The 19,496-nt window shown below is 38.0% G+C and overlaps 1 protein-coding gene across 3 annotated transcripts in view; it reads right to left on the reverse strand.

Moving 5' to 3' along the window:
- Positions 1-19,496, reverse strand: part of PDE4D (phosphodiesterase 4D) — a gene marked incomplete at its 5' end in the record, with an annotated part of 314,585 nt that overhangs the window by 27,223 nt on the left and 267,866 nt on the right. The window lies entirely within an intron of this gene.

Raw genomic sequence — 19,496 nt, forward strand, 5'->3', positions numbered from 1 at the left:
ATCTAAAGGAATTCAAGATAAGAAAAACAAAATGTAGAGATTCTTGTTTTTTGTACAAATATGCATCCATGAAGATAAAACATGAAGGAGGAAAGATATAATGACATTTACTACAATGGTTCCAATCAATCAAAGTATATGGAAATGGGAAAGTGCAATTTGAAATTATAGTAAGCGAATAATAAAACAATTCATAAAAAAAGAGAAGTTTTTAATGAGCACTGTTATGTGTTTTGAAAGAATCAAGAAAATATCCTTGAAGGACTCAAAGATGATGAAGTCCCCTAGCACCCTTAACAAATGTGACCTGGCAGGAATCCCAGGAGCTGCAATGTTCCATTTTAGCATACTTTTAAAGACTTTAAAAATGTTAATTTGTGCTAATTAAAATTCCCAAGCAGAATGGACAGGTATATTCAGACCACTTCATGAAACCCCGGTCCCAGGTATAATGGCAGAAAAGCTGATATGTGCATATTCCATGTTTTTCCTCGATAAGGAAGTGAGATATAAAAGTGTAATTAATACCAGTCCCTATCATTTATGTGTTTGAACATGTAATATTCTTGAGCTGTCATAGAGCATTTGATCTATAACTGTAAAATATTCTATACCAGTCCCAATGTTGAGAGAAGATACATTGAGTGGGCTAAGAATCTGATTATAGACTCATTCCTAATGGTCATAAACAGTCTGTCTTCATCTAATGGGACTGTTTTAAGTAAGGTTTTGCATGACTCAAAACTGTTCTATGGTACTAAATATCTTCCTTGATAATCTGCAATTACATCACTACTGTGATGATTTACAGTGTGAAAATTTCCTGAGAACAGAAATTGGGAGGAGCAGTCATTCTTGGGATAAACTGTGAAGGTGTAAAAGTCACCACCAGCAGTCTTGCTTGTTTAGAATGTTGACATCATTGATGTAAACTACAGCTCAGGGAATTTAAGGGGAAAACTACATACAGTTCAGGGAATTTAATGTCTGCAAGGACATCATCAATAAGGAACACGGTTCATGACTAGGTAAACTACCCTGAGGAAAGCAGGAACCCTGAAGAGTATGTCAACAGGGCATTTCATAGTGATACTGTCACCCCCAAAAATCCCTGTCTTCTGTGCCTCTAAACAAAAAGAGAGGCTCTATAGCCCCTTATTCTGGCAACACATGTAATGGAACAGTCACACAGCTTTAGTGTATCTTTTCCTAATTTCTATTATGTACATTGTGTAGGGAAAAAAACTTGCAAATATTATTAATGTGACAGAGAAAATCTTCTGTAATAAAAGAAAAACCTCAGTCTATTTAACTTCTAAGCCCACAGCTACTGTGGAGAATTCTGAAAATAAGAAAACACAGCACACCAGACCTGATTCTCTAGCACCAAAGAAGCAACAAGAAGCAATGAAAGGCAGCTGAAACTGCTTCAAACCAACTGGGCTGAAGCCAACACGCACTAAGATGACACAGGGAAGGTCAGTGGTACCCTGGGTGTAGTAGGAAGAGCTTTGCCAGCAGGTCACAGAGGGTGATCCTGCCCTTCTATTCAGCCCCTCACCTGGAGTGCTGTGTCCAGTTCTGGGCTTCTCAGGACAAGAGAGACATGGGACAAGTCTGGAAGAGGGAAGCAAAGATGATTTAGGGGCTGGAGCATCTCCTTTGCAATGAAAGGCTGAGGGAGCTGGGCATGTTCAGCTTCAAGAAGAAAGGACTGAGAGGGAACCTCATCAATGTGTACAATATCTGAAGACAGGATGTTAAAAGCATGGACCAGGCTCTTCTCAGTGGTGCCGAGCAGTAGTACAAGAGACAATGGGCAGAAACTGATGCACAGAAAGTTCACCCTGAACATGAGGAAGAACCTTACTACGTGGGTGACTGCACGGGAACAGACTGCCAGAGAGGCTGTGTAGTCTCCCTCACTGGACATATTCAAGGACCATCTGGACTCAATCCCATGCAATGTGCTCCAGGATGGTCCTGCTTGAGCAAAAAGGTGGGACCAGATGACACCCACTGGGGTCACTTTCAACCTTACTCTCTGACTCTGTGATTCAGTTGCATGAACTGAATGAACTGTCACATGGGAGACTTACCACCTTGGTCTTTCCTACTACAGATAAGTGATGGGTAATACAAAACTGTTCTTAGCTTTGAGAGAAGAGCAGTGCTCTCAAATGCAGCCCCTTGGCTTGACTATGAAATTGCACTAAGAACGTTTTGAGAGGTGTCTGAGCATCAATTCTGAATACAAGTGTGCTGGATGTAGCGCATCTTGTCTAGTTAGGAGCAAAAAGTAAAGCAAAGAAGTAGACATCTAAGCATATCACCAGTTTTAGTTTTCAAGATTTTTGAATGCATTACAAACAATTTCTTGTATGCATTACAAACAAGAACAGATAGCCTGAACAATCCCCATAAGCCAAATGAAGAGCCTTTGAAAACATGAAAAAATAAGGCCTGTGGCAGGGGGTTAGAACTAGATAATCTTTAAGGTCCCTTCCAACCCAAACATTTCTATGATTCTATGATTTTTAGGCTGACCTTCGCACATCAGAGAACAGCAAAAACCACCCGTGCCAAATCCAGCTCCTACCCGTCACAAACGCAGCACTGTTCTCACAGCACTAGCCAGCTCCATCTGTGAGTTGTGCTGGTATGTACACCACCAAAGCTTCCCCACAGAATGGAGAGTCTACTCAGTGCTGGAAGACCACAGCAGAAAAGAATGGTCATTTCATCCAGCAAGCAAGAGCATGTGGATGGACTCAGCCAAAACCGAGAACCAGACTAGAGGAAGCAGCAGGACAGCCAGAGACAAGAAAACTATGCTGAATCAACCAGCCTCACCAAAATTCTCTGGGTTCGAATCCAGAAGAGAAACTGTAGGATTTAAGTAAAAAGTCCCAATCAATTAGTAATTTTACAAGTACGAGAAGTTGCTTCAGCTGTGGCGACCAGCTGCCACACACTAAGTGAGCTGCAGGGACAGATACAAAGCTGTGTCTCATGCTGATATCAATGAGAGATGAACTTCACTGGTGGCTGAGAACTGATGATCATAAGTAGAACTTATCTCCAGTTCTTTTGAAGAAAGTTTTAAGTGTGGTAACTGCAGCACGATTATACTACTTTAAAAGGGTTTTCTTGGAAGCCTTCAGCTTGTCCGAATTACATTTGTTAAAAATTATGGAATAGCCTATGCAGTATCATTTTTCAGATTTTTTTATTTGGAATATAGAATTCTTATGCATAAAATACAAGAATTATATGTTGCTAAACAAACTGAGATGACGATGTTCCTTTGAACTATTTTAGGGGAAATATGTAGTAAAACCCAGGAGCTAAGGTGTTTAATAAAGAGTAAGGCTCCCTTGTTATTTTAAATTTAACAAAAAAAAAAACAAAGAAAAAATTAACACATTCTGATAAGATACGTAATTCAGTGTTTGTATTTACTGCCCTCTAGTGATAATAAAAGCATTAGCTATGATTATGTAGGAACATGAAGCTTTTTTCAGATTGTAAATGTCACAATGTGGTTCATAAAATTTTCAGCCATACCAGAGCAGGGTCTTTATAGGTATTCTCTACAGCTGCAGCATTTTCAATAGACACTTGTGAGCAATTGCACAGGCAACAGAAAAAACACCTATTTCAACTCTTATTTTGGGGACCACTGTCAATCCTTTAACACACAACATACACTAACCATTCTCTTTAAAGTTTTCCACATAATGACAGATTACATATGTAGGTAATAGTCTCTAAAAACCACCCCACACTATATGGAGTTTAATTTCAACAAATATTAATCTTTTTACAATATTCTTCTATGTATTTATTTTCCCCTGATTATGATCCTATCATAACTATGTCAATTTTACAGAAGCTACTGTTAAAAACCAATTTAGATCAGGGAAAGGTCGACCAGGGTATGACAACAGCTGAAGTTATGACAGCAGATTTGAGGAGACAGAAAGTAGCAAGAAATAGTTCGGGTGGCTATTCCTCTGACAGAATATTGGCAACTTACATATCAATGACCCTAAAAATGCAGAATTGTATGAAAACCTCATTTCTATTTTATTATGTAGATGCACTCTGCAAATAAATAAACACCCTGTAACTATTTACCATAGCATAGCTATGAAAGAAGTTTATACCCATATTACACATTTTTACAGATAGCTACATCTAGGAAAAGTACAAAGAGGTGTCATAATTCAGAAAGCTGCAATGGCACACTTATCCTAATACTGATACAGCTATACCAGTACAAACTAAGCTTTACAGGGATTCCTATTTCATACAGAAAGCTAGTTAGCTATGCAAGAACAAACCTCAGTTTTTACAGGTATTGCAGGATTAATCTGACTTCTCCTGTAACATGACATTCTTATTTTAATGATGTGTTCCTACTGCAGACCTCGCCAAAATCAAGTTCATCAGAAATACCGCTGAATAGTTGCAATTTCATGCTAAAAGAAATGAGTTTTTCATTCATCTTTGTACAGCTGTGAAAGAAAAAAAAAAAAGATTCCACAGACAAAACCAGAGATTTGTGGAATATGAAGTGATTACTAACACTGCAGCAAGCTCAATATAGCTCTGATAAACATGCCTTAGCAAATGCCTACAAATCACACACTGTAGACACCAACATTTTGAAAGCCAACTGCAACTTGTTCATGCAATTTTGTTGGTTCACACTCCAGTTCTTATTAAACCATGGCTGTTGTATTTCTTACTAAGGTGCATGTGAAAGCATCATTGTTCTTTCAAGGAAGAAATGATAATGCTCATTTCAATGTGTCCTTCATACCTTTCATTTGGTTATTTATTTAGAAGTTAGAAATATGCTCCACACCTACAAAGATTCACAAAATAATGAACGTCTATTCATCTAGAACAAGAGAAACAACTAGTCTCATCCATTGCACCCTTGTCTCATGCACATAGGGAAACAAAAAAAAATTCATGTTGTTTTTCTGTAGAAGTGAGCATTTCACCTGAATGCCTCTAGGTCAAATTAAGCAAGCAATCACAAAACCCAAGTGGTTTCCAGTCCCACATTCAGGCATACTGTGAAGTTGGGTTTATGGCTCCACATGAGAGGGATGGAGACATGATAACATAACCAGGCCAAAGGCAGCTCTGTAGTTTCCTGAACGGCATGCTTATTACCTCTGTGGTTTAAATCCCTCTTACAGGAAGTCTCAGTATGTGCATGAGGCAGCTTGTGGTATGTTTCCTACTCCTTGCCTACAGATAGCAGTGATGTGCCCCTCATGCTAGACACAGAAACCGAGTGCCGTGAGGGTCTCTGCTTCTCGCGCGGTGCGGACAGCGCACGCTGGGCGCTGCTGCATTCCCATCACACGGACCGGCTCTGCTCCACTGCCTGGCACTCAGTTCAGCGGCCACGGATGAGCTCACACACAGCCAGGGCTCAGCAGGCTCAGACCAGGCCATGCCAGGAGATGTGGGCCAAGTGCTGATAAGGGCAAGAGACACAGCCATGCCTGACGGTGAACACTCCTCACTGTCCCAAGTCCCCTTTGGAGGCTCTTCCGTGAATGCAGACCTGCATCACTCCATCCCAAGAGCGTTTTGTTCCTTCCTACTCCACAGTGTAGGTTGTTGTGAAACAGAGGTATTAATCCAGAACCATTCTTGTGCTACAAGGCTCAGACCTCACCAGCTCAGAGTCCACAGGCTATACAGCCAGAAGCCCTTCCAAATACAGCCATTTTTGCACCAGGTTTTAGCTAAGAGAGCTAAAACTCATACAACCCCTACACCTATCAGTCTCCAACAGTTATCACAACAGTAGAAATTTTGTAGGAGTTCTCTCACCTGCATGAGTTTCTTTTCTTTTTGTGAAACTAATCTAGCAATCACCATGAGTATCTCAAGTCACACATTTGAGTAAAAACATATGCATTTCTCATTAACATTGTAGAAATGGATTTTAGGGGAGAGGCACCCATGTAGTCATCCTACACGGGTTGTTTTCCAATATTTTAATATTACTCACAACTGACTGTTCAAATGTAGAAAATGCTTTTATGATGATTTTTCTACAAGAATTAGTGCTGTTCCTGAGAAACCTCAGTTTGACAATAAATCCGTATTTCCAAGTAAACAGTTTGATAGTTAAATCAATATTTTCTTTTAAAATGCTCCAATGTGGCTTGTATTTAGCAGTTTCCACTATATACTGTAACACCATACAGTAATCCCCTTTTGCTAACGCTGCTTTTATGCATGGCTTATATTAAGTTTATATTTTGTACTTAACAATCATTAAAAGTGCATTCATAACAAATTAACATACTTTAGTTTTGATAATTCAGTTCACTTATGAGCTTAGGTAGCATAGAAAAGCCTTAAAGAAAACTTCATTTAAAATTAAAAATCCCTGTTTAACCAATGATAACCCATAAACAGTCACTTCTTCTGAACACTCAACTAATGAATCTCGTCATTCATACAAAATTTGAAGTGAAAAGTAGATTAAAAAACATGAAAGTAAGATCACATACTGAAAACTGATTAGGCTCCACTAACAGAAATACAATATTAGATTGAGCTGTACTCTCTGATGGACTTGCAATATGGATACAAAATGCACAGACATTATTCAAGTAAAAGGTTTTCTATTAATCTTTCATTATTATTAGGTAATTTAACAGGAATCAATGCATTTTTCATATTTCAGTCCTCTTAGATAGCTACTCTTATGTCTCTATAAAAATCATCCCTAATTTGAAAAAAATCTTAAAATCACACAAAACCAGAAAGGGCTAAATAGGTATGGCATCGTCATCCTTGGCTCACATTTTCATTTGTTAAAAAAAAAACAACCTGGGAAACTTTGTCTGCTTTTTTGCCAATTTACATACAATATTTGCAGCAGCTCAAAAGGCTCTGAGCAGCACACAAAACACCAGAAAGACTTTAGCAAATGCAGAAAGACATCAGCCTATCCAATTACTTGGGCATACATGCAGAAGCCCACTTTTCCCCTGACAAGGATAGAAACGTCAAAAAAGCTCACAGTTTGAGTCTAAATAAGCTTTCTCCAGTCTTCCAGAGAAGCTCCTGTGAACAGCTGATTCTATCAGCCCTTTATCAAAGTGACAACAATGACAAATAAAAGCAGCTTTGGGCTCCATTCCCAGCCTGATGAAATAAATCTAAAGACTCTCACTAGCTCCAGCTAGTTGAATTCACACAAAGTGTTCAAATGTCCCAGACAACAAGAGTGATGCCCGGGTACGTTAGTCCTAACCACTCCTGTCCAATGCCATCTTATGTTCAATGTCCAAACCTGAGAAAAAACCTGAAACCATGCAATAAATGCAGTTCATCCATGCAGGACTGTGAAGTTAGCCAGGAGTTTATGTCTCATCTAAGGCAAAGTCCATTCAAAATGAGATGCAATATTTGAAAACTTCAGCGAATATTTAAGTTAATTTTCATACTCACTTCACAAGATTGATATGCCTATATTGTTAATTACTTCTTACTCTACTGCTGCACATGTAAAATTCTTAATCCTAGCTTTTAAAAACAAAATGTTTTTCATTTTTAGACTGTTTTCTCTGTGCATGAGGTGGTGAGAATTCCCAATATTACCCAGTCCAGTGTAAGCAGAACACATACTTTTCCTGACTAAAATGAGGATTTGCCTTGGATATTTTCCACTGCATCACGATATTAGTCACCTATTAAAATATAAGTTCCTAATACCAGCTAAAGTCCCAGGTCTTGATTAGAAAATTTTCTGCGAGAAAAAGGACTATGAAGCAAAGCAGTGTGATTTGTCCAAGTTTGAAAACAGACTTCTCAAAGACCCCTGGTAGTCTGGAAGAAGAAGTACAAGTCAAAGTGGATCTTATCCCTTGCAGTGCTGCTACCTATGAGTCCATCACAACAATCAGCAGACACAGTACAGGTCAGTGCAACTCTCACCATTCAAAAAATTATGTGCAACACCCAAAGGTGAGACATCACTGCTGGGCAGGATGTGGGGGTGAAATGAGATGCTGGAGAACACAAAGATTTGTATACAGCATGCTATTTCACAATAGCCAAGACAGGGTAGAAGGAAATAAAGAAAGAAAACAAACAAACAAAAAAAAAAAACCACATAACTCTTCCCTCAAGAGTAATTAAGGCACGATTTCCTACCTAGCCACACTATTGAAATAACAGGTTGTAATAAGATTTAAAACTCAACATCTGTCCTCTCATTCTGCCTCTGATCAGTAAGGCAGCTTTAGTTTCTACAGCTGGGACATTTTTCAAGCTCTGATAACAATTTCAAGAACAAACAAAACTGCCTACATACATCAGCATACTTTTATTTACACCACATCTATACAATCTAAAAGACACATGAGCGCAGGAATAGTATCTAGCTGAAAAGACAAAACACCACAGCATAGTTATCAAACTATTTTTCTTCCTGCAGATTTATTTTATCCCAACAGCACAGTTTTATTTTGTATTTTCATTCCTATCTATCTTTCACAGGCCTGGGAAAAAAGATCAAATTACAGATGTATATTCCTGACCATACCAAAAAAATTGTTTTAGCTTCCAAATACAAAGATTTGTTTTTGTACAAATTTTTAGAGCACTTTTTCATCTTGTATTTAAAATTTAGCCACTGCATTTTTTAAATGGATGTATGAACAGAAAGCTGTGCTAGAAATGCCAAGCTCTGACTACCAAACATATCAAAAGTATCAAAAAATTCTTCTTCCTGAAACCTTTTCAGCAACAAACAAAAAGAGCTACAGAAAATCCATCCCAGCTAGAAGACACACATCACTTTTTACTGATGATAAGGGGAAAGGGGGGGGGGGGGGGGAGGGGGGACACTATGGAATTTCAAAAAGCAATCTTACCTGCATCAAATATTCAGAGCACAGGAAAAATACACAGTCATATTACTGAGAAATCTGGGTGCTGGGCTTTAAAGTTTATGCAGCCAAACAAATATTCAGTAATTTGTCAAAAAATTCATTATATTAACACCCCTAGGACTAAACGTGCTTTTAAGTTCTCCACCTGAAACTTCCATTGCAAGCAAAAAAAAGAAAAATTAATTTAAAGGCATTCTTACAAATTGAATATCTTTTGTTTGTTTGTCTTTTAAAAGCTGTTTTCCTGAAAGCAGTGTAAAACAGAAAGACTCTGACAGGTACACCCAGAATAGTTTTGCCAAAGCATCAAGGACACTTTCTGGCTTCTTGCTGAGAGGCCACAACCTACTACAAAAGGGAACCCTCATCTCTGCTTGTTGCTTTGGCCACGGCATAGGTTAGGCTTGCCCTTTTCCCCTGGACCTGTTTGTTTAGGACAGGCCCAGGCGGTTCCTATCGGGGTGCCTGGATCTTGGGGCGAGCATTCACAGCAGCAGCAGCAGGAGCAGCAGGAGCAGCAGGAGCCGGCACCTCTGCCGAGGAGATCAGCAAGCAGCAGAGGGCAGAAATGCAGAGGAATCGGAGCACTCTCCCTGCAACACCAACACAAGGTCTGCTTCGACACGCGTTACATCTCTCGCAAAAAAATGCACCCGGATTAGGCTGCAGAAGTACTTTAAAGCTCCAGTTCTCTGTGGCGGCAGAAGCTGAACAGGGGTTAAGGCTAAGAGGGAAGAATCCCAGCTAACTACAGGTTTAGAAAGAAAAATTGCGTTTTGCAAGGTCTCAAGTATCTGTTGGTTCCCCCGCTTCTGAGATGCTGCTATTGAACCTCAAAGAAGTGAGAAGTTTAATTCAAATAACAAGAGTTCAGTAAAGAAACATCCTTACAAACATGCTCATAATTAACCTTCAAATATAATTATTTTATTCATTCATTTCAGCTACCAAACTGAAAACATTGTTTCATGCGTAGTTGTAGAGGAAGTCCCTTTGTGCATGGAGAAACCACAGCCAAAACCAAAGTGTTAGAGACTCTCATATTACCCATGCATCATTTTTAAGGTATCAGGGTGTCCCCATTGTATAGGAAGTAATAAATTCACCAATGTATTGTGGCCACAAAGCTTACCAACAGTAGGCAAAAGTCTCACTACTGCTGACATACTCAAAAACATCAACCACATGTAAAGCCAGCAGTAGCACACCTGCATAACCATTTGCAGAAGCCAAGAGTAATTTTATTTTTTTTAAAGTTATCAAATAATTAAAAATACAAATTCATATGTTCCTTAAATTTGTCATTACTTATCATGGTGCAAATAAAGTTTGGCAAACACATCAACTACTCAGAACATTATTACGTGTGTAAAAAAAGTCTGTTTTCTAGTCTGTCTTGTCAATTTTTCATTAAAACATACTTAAAGATGCTCAGGTCCAGCAGCCTGCTTTTTATTTTTTTCTGTTCCACAGACTGCTTTCTACTCTATTAGTGAAAGAGCACTATCCTGCTATTTTTTTTTTCTTACTCTAAGCTCTACTGTGCCTTCTACTCATTAGTTGAACTACTTTTTCCATGTACCAGGCATGAAGTTTGTAGAAATACTGCTAAAGAGCATAAACTAAATGAAACCTAGGATGTTTATCCTTCCTTTGTTCTGATCAGCTCTGAAAATATTAACTGCTTCCTTGTGTCAGCAAGTACACATGAATCACATCCTCACTTCATTTCAATGACCCTTTGAAGCACCAAAGGGGGGTGATATATTATGAAAAGTCACTCTTTCTACATAAAATAGTCCTTCCATTAATATTTTACAATGCTCAATATAAACCACTACACTGGGAGACAGTAGGAAAAAATATCTTCATACCTAGTCCCTGCAACTGAAATAACTTTTTAAGTACCAACTGGTGCAGGGGTTCTGAATCTATTGACAGATATCGGTATAGAACAAGAGAACCATATTTTATTATAAAATTCTACCTACCCAGTTTGGAGTCCTCTTCTTACAATTTGATTTAATGGTAACTAAAGTATCTTTATTGCTATCTATTTTACTCTTGGTCATTAGAAAAAGACATCTCTGTTATAACAGCTGATTCTGGATCACAAAAATTATGTTTATGAAAATATTAGTATCTCAGCTGGCAGTCTGTAACCCTCGATAAAACTACTGCATTAAGGCTGTACAGTCAACCTTGAACACAAATCAGATAGCCTGGTTTAAGTACATTAATGCCTGCTTTTACAGGTCCTCTAAATCATGTAAACAAATTCAATTAAAACCCACACATATTTACATGCATCAAAAAATACTCCTGGACTTACACATCTGGGTAATATGACTGACGTAGTGGAATGGTTAGGAGGTTGAAGTTAACCATACATATTTCCTGTAAGTCTTGGCTGTTATTCCAGAATAAAATTAACATTGACTTCATTTTGCATAAACCAGCAGCAATTCTGAGTGGAAAGTTTACTTGATGGTATTGTCGTCCTGTAGGATCTTATACAAGTATTCAACCAGCTCATTTGCATCAGCTGACCATATATTAGTGGACTACAACTTAATAAAAGCAGCAAGCTGTTTAAATTTTGTTTCTAGAGAATCTTCTAATCAGGCCTGACACATTAGCTTGATTCAGTGCTGCTCCACTGCTGGCAATTGGAGATGGTGCTGCTGTTTGTGCATCTCCTTTTCAACACCTGGAGCAGGCAAAGAGAGAGAACAGCAGGCAGAACTTGAACTTGCCCTAGCAGAGCAGTGCCTCCTCCCTTGGCTGTCGATCCAGATGAAGCAGCAGTCCCCCATGGCAGCACATCGTGCCCACCAGGCACAAAACAGGGCAGTCACAGGGCAGGTCCACCTCTGACCTGCTCAGAGCTGAACAAGCTCAAGAGGCAGGTGCTGCCCACCGCCCTGCTCACATGGTTTCAAGGCAGGATGAGTAGCATCACTTTCCATCATGCCTTAGCTTGCCTAGGTTCGGTTTTGCAGCTTGCATGGGGACCAGTTGTGAGTTAACCGGGATCAATTTCTACTGAAATAAGCTTTATTAAAAAAAACAAAACAAAACGAAAATGAAAACAAAAACAAAAACAAAAACAAAAACAAAAACAAACAAAGCAAAAATCACAGATGGGGAAATATCTACAATATACTTTATCCTGTGGTGAGTCTCCTAGACATGTAAAGTTTTAGCAGATGATACCAAAACCCCCACTAATATAACTGAAACAGGAGAACAACTTCTTAGTACGGTGTCTTTATGAGACAAAGTCTGAAGTGTCATTTCAGCAAATACCATATTTGTTGTACCAAAACTTCATATAATAGTAGAAGCTGCCTCTTATTAGAAACACAAAATTGATTAAAAAAAAAAAAAAAGGATGGCCACTGCTTTCCTAAATTCTTCATATGTTACAGTCTAACCCCTAGTAAAGCCTACCAGGAATACAATGACAGCATTCTTGGCTCTAAATACCATCACAAGTATTTAGATACTTCTTATACCTTTCAGTGGTCATGAACACCACCTTATTACTAAGAAGGAAGTTATTAGATATGCATACCCATGAAAAACCTTTCTAAATAAAAGTTTTTATAAAAAAAATATTTTTTTTGTAAATGCCAAAAAAAAAAAAAAAAAGCCACAATGATGTCTGCTTCTTAACTAAATAATTCAATTCCTGGAAAAATTTCATAATTTTAAAATCTGTTATTATGGTGGTTGAAAATAATGTAGTTTTCCCATATTACACCCTAGTTATTTACTCTGTAACATTTTGTCTGGTTTTTCTGTCCCATTTTGCTAAAGGAAAGAATCTTTCATACTGTGGTATTTCCTATAATTAAAGAGGCTACAAAAAAAGGTCTGTTTGTATGTTGGCATGGACAATTTGTTTATATTTATGGAAGAAATTATCAAGTTATTAGGGACCAAGAAGCTCTGCAATCTTAGAAGCAGCTAAAAAGCTGTAAAGTGTTAAATAATAGCAACCTTCTGAGAGGCATAATCTCTTTTTTACACATCTCTTACATCCAGGACCTTTCAAAAAGCAGTGAAGCAGAAATGCAAAAACCTATTTTTCCTCTAAAATTTAACATAATAACTGAATCTGTAAGATTCAGAGTTCCTATCTTGTTTTTGAGCCTCGAAATACCAGTGCTCTTTGTATCAACTGTTATGTCTATGAACTCCAGGCTCCTTTCCATTGGTGCAGAACTGGATAGCCTAAGCTGGATAATTCTGTTGGAGAAGAGTCCCAAAAAATGGGGAAGAGGCTGACCCTACCACAGATTTAAGATGTTTTGAAGTCACAACTGCCTGGTTGTCATGGCCCGAGGAGGCCAATGATCGCCACTATGTACCCACACAAGGAGTGAGAGCTGCTTACAGCTCAGTTGCCTTGAGACCCACTCACCCCATTTACTTCACTGTCCTAGCAGAAAAACTATGTTTCATGATTTTTCTCGTTTTTCAGCAACCCCACAACCCCTATGGAAGCAGCAGGATTTGTACAGAGGAGATTCAGCCACAGCTGAAGTGGCACCACTACTCCATCCTCTTGTTTCTGAGAAGATGGAGGTGTCCATAAATGATAAAGAGTGGCTGGTGCAAAGCCTCTGCAGGAAGGCGAGTTTCACCCTTTATCTTTAGCTGCAGCACATCCCTGTATAGCAAGGAAAGTGCTGTCTCCTGTTATTTTTTTACGTATACATAAATGTACACCTCACTCATCACTGCAGTTACCCCCGAGCAAGCCTGCTGCTCTCCAGCATGAGAAATTTCACATGAGAGCAAGTAAGGTTGTGTACAGGGAACTGCACTCAAGCCCAGAGGTCTTAAATTTCTTTCAGTCTGGCTTCAGTGAATGGAAAGCAAGCAGTTTTCCTAGAAACCTAGTCCTTTCTTACCTCCACAATACTCTTGCCCTTTTCGTTTGCTATAAAGTACAACAAAATTGGGGAAGCCACACAAGTGTGCATTAACTAAAGCTGAGGCTTGCCACCTATCAACATACCTTTACTTTGTTACAGTACAAACTGAAATCTTTAATGAATAAAAAATTTCCTGACACTGCACTGAACAAGCTGTTTCTGGCTAACAGCTGCCCCTTAATCACAATTTTAATCACAAGTAGTATTCTGAAGAGCTAACCAAATCCTCAGATTTTCTTAGAGATCCGACAATTTAAGACCAAATTGTACCATAATGTCAGCCATGCAAATGCAATGGCATTGCCAGACATTATATAAGAGGACTGCCGTATAACAAAGTGTATATTTGCTCTTGAAAAAAACAAATTTCTTTTCTAGTGCTATGTTTCCAGCACCTATTTTTTATATGCAGTAGCTAAGCCAAGTGAATGACCGATGTTTAAATCCTCCTAAGTGGATATGACATATTATCTTGTCCCTTAACTGGAAACAGGTCAATTTAACCAGTGGCTGTGACAGAGGAGACAATTTTACTCAAGCTGAGCTTCCACATTTGGAAAAACCATTGCAAAAAAATTATGCTTTTATATACAAAAGGTAATTTTTGAAGACAAGCTCCTCACTGTGCCATGAACCTAACCTCAAAGCTGGAAGCAAGAACAGAAAAAAGACAAGGGTAAAATCTAGCCTGTTAACAAAAGACTCAGTCACGTTGATTAGTTCTAGACACAGCCTATCTAGGACCCTACAAAAGTACCGGCCACCACAGCACTTAAGCTTTTTCACAGAACAAGACAATGATAAAACAGATGGATGGACTAAATCAGAAGTCAGTCTGTCATCAGCTCCATTTATTCTGAGCCTGGGCAAACTCAGAGAGCTACTGTCAGCCTGGGGTAACACAATAATGCTCCTCCATTCAGTGGGGGCTTTTGGGTAAGAGCTGCCAAGGGGCTCTGGCCCTGCTTTTTTCACCCCAGCAAGGTTCCTGCTGGAATGCTGGCAGCAGGGCTTTCCTGGGAAAACACCGTGAAGGTAACACAGCACCTCTGTTTGAAGTATTTTAGGGTTTATACATGGTCCCGTATTTGACCTAAGTAATAAATTTAGACTCACTCTTTCCCCAGATATTATGTTAGTCAGCCACCCATTACCTGTGTGAGCTTTACAGTGCTGAAAAGATGAAAGGAAAAATACTTTTTAGCAGTAAGAAAATGTGATTACAAACCAGCTCAAAGTAGCAGAGGAGGAAAGATTAAAAAACCAAAAAGTAACGGAACAGATTTCAAGTTGTCTTGTAATGGTTTACATTAAATATTTACAGGTAAGTAATTTTTTAAAAAATAAAGTATCACTAAGATTATTGTTTAAAGGTACATAGTAGGTGATAAGTTCAGAACTATAAATATAAGCCCTGTGTTACATGAGGGTAGGCTTTGGACATTAGTTGGTGAATAAAATTGATACTTTGGGTATTTTCAAATCACCAAAAGAAATCTCAGAATTTTTTTTAAAAAGTAAATAGCACTAGTAACTGTCTGTAAATAGACTTCTACTCTAATCTGTAAGCATCTGCACATACTGGTTTACAACCTGGACAATTATAAGAAAATCTACACTTAAAAAGTAGATTTGTAGTTAATGTAGTAAATTAAATCAAAATTTTCTCAGCTCTAATACCTAAAAGAGATTCCTGGACAAGGGTATTCATTTGCATTTGTAGAGGGAAAGAAGTGCCCTATGACTGACATCTTCTAAACCCTTGCTCTTTACCAGTTATTAGCAAATCCTGCAAAAAACATCATCTGCAGGAGACCTAAAGCTGAAACAACAACAACTCAGTTTGAAACTTTTCCCATGTCTAAGTTCAGACACCTAGGCACATAAAGCACCCAACAAGAGATGCTTGCAAAATCATGATTACAGAAGTGAAAATACACTTTTGCAAACAAGTTTCATTATACATACTCCTCCATGTTTGACTAATCTACAAATAATGCTATCTAACAGAGAGGAATTGCTACATCTTTATTCCTGGAATTTTTAATTTGTGTATTGTCTATCACAGAATAACCCTCAGATCCATAAATTAAGTGGTGGTAAACTGCATACTGGAAGAAGACAATTCTTCTCCCAGAGAGTTGAAAATATATTAAATATTGCTTTAATCTTATTTAGCAGGAAAAAAACCCCAGGGTGCTAGTCATTAAAAAAAAAAAAAAAAGAAAAAAGAAAGAAAAAAAGGAAAGAATCATCACTATGCAACTTGGAAATTTTAAATATTTTATATGTGCATAAAAGTGCAGCTGTATCTAAAGTTAGAAATCACAATCAACAATCACAATCAACAAGTTAGTAGCCTCCTAAACCCCATATTTTTCAGGAGATATTACTCACAATTCAGTTTAACAAAAAGTGATTTGGGTTGGGATATGTGGAAATCTGAACAGTTAAACAGTGACATCTAATTATGCCTTGGGATCCTATCTCTAATGACCCAGATTTGAAAACCATTTCCTAAAATTATATCTTATCTATTCAAGAAAGCATTACTCAGAAAAACACAACAATACTACAGTCCACTAATATCAGGCAATATTAAGATTACATGATACAGAAAACCAGACAGTTCTCCAAAAATGAAAGACATTTTAGTCAATTTTCTAAATTTAAGATGCTTCTTATATGTTTGCTTTGGAACCTTTGAAAACTTTAAAGGGTTTCTAGTGGAGAATGAAGATGACAAACTTCCTGTGCTTTTAAAAAGTTGGTTTTCTCTTGCTAGTACCCCATTTCAGAAGCTAGCAATATAAGTAAACACCAAGTACTGCAAGATTCATCACAACAAGTGACCATACAACTACATACTATGTCCTTTCAAAATCACACTGTTTACAAACTATGCCTCTGGGTGTACTGAGGTCCATCAATCAGTTACTTCACATTCAATGGCTGCAAGTATTTGGAAATCTTTGTATTATGGGGAGGCTGGGAAATGGGAAATCATCTGGATATTTAAATCATACTGATGTAAAGTAGGCAGCCAAGCATCACGGCAGGCTTCCTACAGAACAGAGCTGCAGCCTGCTTTCAAAGTTTTTGGGTAACACTTTGTCCCACAGCATACCGGGGCACATCCAGAGGTTGTGGATTGCACCCTGTCACTACTGCTTTAATCAATTTTAAGTAGGGAGAAGAAGGATCTTCTTATGTATCTGCGTCATTCCACCTTCCGTCATCCAAAGCTGTGAGCTGGCACGTCATAGACTACTGCTAATTGAGCATGAGGGGCATCTAAACAAAATAAATATCCCTGGATTGGGATATGCTAATGCTTGTCCTACGCAAGCATTACAACAGTAAAGGGATTCCAAACAGATGAAGCCAACAGTTCAGACTGTCAACTCACTGCACAGAAGGGGCTGGAGTTAAGACTCACTCCCTTGATTACTCCAAGCATTTAGGACATGAAATACTGCTCCCACCCTGGTTTGTTTTTTTTTTCCTCTGCTATGGCAGCCTTTCCACATTGGGCAGAAATTCTTACCTAGTGCTGAGTTCAATTCTTATGCCGCCTCTCATGTCTTGCATTTATTCACACAAATAAAGAAAAATTATACTGATGAAAATGCTGCTGCATACAAAATAAAGGGGAGAGAAATAGTTAAGGGAAGTAGCTGAAAGTCCAGAGAGAAAAAACACCCCACCAACAATCAGGCAGTCTTGTGGGTTGGTTCTTTGAGAGAGCCAGACAAGAGGAAAGAGAGTAAGACTGTGAGAAACTATGTTCTTCTCTACCACCAACATTCCTTTTCCTGACTTTCTCATCTGATTTTACAGGACCTACTCTTCAGATAGAGTGCAAAATACTTTTGCATGTTCACTTTTTTACTGAAGTCTCTGTTCTCAGCCTTGAGCAAAGCTTTTCTTCTTCAGTTTCTCACGAAGGTAAAATAGTATAATTTATCTATATGCCTCACTGAGAGGTCGAAGTTTGCAGTTATATTAATATAGGAGGTATTGTATAAATGCTGGGTATGTTTCAGTAATAAGAATTGAAATTATTCTTCAGAATAACCTTCTATATCCCGAACTGAAGATCCTCCTGCGTTAATTTTTCTCACACTATATTATGAGCTTGCTGGTTTATATTCAAGATTGTTCACATGCTGGTTAGTGGCATAGATTTACACTTTGTTGTTTTTGGTTTGGATTTTTTGGTGGTTTTGTCTGTTCTTTGTTTGTTTTTTTTTATTATCTTAACGACCAAAACAAAAACCTCCCAAATGAAAGATGACACAAATTTGTATACAAGGAGTTAGATTTCCAAAAAGAGAATGAAAATGCTTACTTATTCAAACAAGTACAAACAAAACATAGTATCAAACTCAGTAGCACCTCTGAGTCTACCTATAACTGCAAATCAGTTGTAAAATTTTATTTTTAAAATGTCCTCTTTTTGTAAAAATCTGAATATACTTGGCAAACCCTAAAAACATTGATTTGCAATTAGTTTTACCTCATTCTAGAAGCAGCTTATCCTCACTGTCAATCAAAGACACTGCATATCTCATCTGTTATACGGAGTTAAGAAATAAATACTTGAAGAAAATGCAGCATTTTTTGAAAGAATGGTTATACAAACATCACAAGCCAGGAAATTGACAGGTGTTCAAACTTGTTAGCAAGAAAAGAGCAGGTTGCATGTGTCAATCTGATCTGGCTCCCTTTGGAAACAAAGTCTCAGAGTTATACAGTGCTGAAACAGCCTTGGAAACTCTTGACTTTGTAGCTTACAGATGCATACACAATAGGTACTGAGTAACAAGATCTTTCAGCTGCAATAAAAACTGAAAACGCAGTTCTGAGAATAGCATAATGCCAGGCAGGAAACTCTTAAAACAGAACTCAAATTGGTGCTAAGCGTCTGTAAAGCCAGGAAAAACACAGGGAATATTACATTGTGGGATTAAACTGCACAAGTGTGAAGATACTTCAGATCTGACATTCAGGCACACTTCAACAGAAACTTAAAAACAGTCAATAACAAAGAGCAGATACTTGGTAAGAGCAGTCAAAGCAAGACAGTAGAGTATTAAGAAAGCATAAGCTGAGTCAAAACAACTATCTTCCAACTTAAAACAATAACTACAACTAAAATGGTTAAAAGATGCTAAAATATCATCATCTGCCTTTGCAAACATAACAGTAGGAAAAATATCCTGTGTAATTAAAGCTTTCTTATAATTTCTAATTGCATATGTTGTTGTTCAAGTACTCAGCTGATTAAAAATATAGAAATAAATTTTGAAGTAACATAGCACTTTTATTAATTCACCTTAAAATAAACTAACTCCAGAAATATACCTGCATATTTCTTTCAAATCAAAATCAGGAAAGAAATTTTACTTATGAATGAAAGATGTGGAAACTCAAATTCAAATTGCAAACCAAAGCACATACACACCATAGCAGATCCCATCACAGAGTTCCCAGATAATGCAAATCCTCAGCTTCCAGGATGCGAAGGAGGAGCGCACTCTGTTGCAGAAGCACACCTCTGGAGGTAGGTGCCTATTGTGATGGCACTTTGGTTGAGAGCATGTTC

This window comes from Fringilla coelebs, assembly GCF_963513975.1.
Source record: "Fringilla coelebs genome assembly, chromosome: Z".
Taxonomy (NCBI): Eukaryota; Metazoa; Chordata; class Aves; order Passeriformes; family Fringillidae; genus Fringilla; species Fringilla coelebs.